This window comes from Nannospalax galili, unplaced genomic scaffold (assembly GCF_000622305.1).
Source record: "Nannospalax galili isolate Female #2095 unplaced genomic scaffold, S.galili_v1.0 scaffold2424, whole genome shotgun sequence".
NCBI lineage: Eukaryota > Metazoa > Chordata > Mammalia > Rodentia > Spalacidae > Nannospalax > Nannospalax galili.
In genome coordinates this window covers 153,558-154,371 of record NW_008351700.1, presented here as the reverse complement: position 1 = coordinate 154,371, position 814 = coordinate 153,558, and positions in this window count along the sequence as shown.

Here is an 814-nt window from a genome sequence, read left to right as displayed (position 1 = left end):
AGTATGTCTGTTAAACATCCAAGAAGGTTAGTTCCAGCAGTCTGGTACTTTAAATTACTGTATGCCATGTAGACAAATCTTGGGCAAAGATCAATTGTTCTCAGATAAACCTTGCCTAGACATATATTTCTTGATCTGGTACGTATAATTTGTCAATAGGTTTGACTAACATGGTTCCCTCTGGTTTTTTTAATTAGCTACACATTATTTATCTCTCGCATTGTCTAACCCCACCATCATGGTTTCCCCAAACAAGGTGCCCCCATTTTTCCCCTTTCTCCCTTAATAATGCCCTTTTGTGGTCCTACATCTCTTGAGCTCTTTCTTCAATTTATCGCCTAGGTTCCTTATATACCCTTCCCTCTCCATCCCTTAAACTAACCCAATTTTTATCCATATCTCCCTTATTAACACCTGTTTCCTACTGTTCTTCCCTTTCAGGTTCTTTCTTTTCCTTTACCTCTCTGGTTCCTTTCCATTATGTGGTTCCTGTAGTTATGTCTGGATATATACTCACTTATCAGGATTTGGTTCTAGGATCCACATATGAGGGAGAACATATGTTGATTTTTTTTTTTCTGAGTCTGTGTTACTTCACTGACTATAACAGTTTCCTGCTCCATTCATTTACCTGTAAATTTCATGATTTCATCTTTCTTTACTGCTGAGTAAAACTCCATCATGTAAATGAATCACATTTTCATTATCCACTCATCAGCTAACGGACACAGGTTGCTTCCATCTCTTAGCTATTGTGAAAAGAGAAGCAACAAACATGGATGTATAAGTGTCTCTGCAATAGGATGAGTTCTTT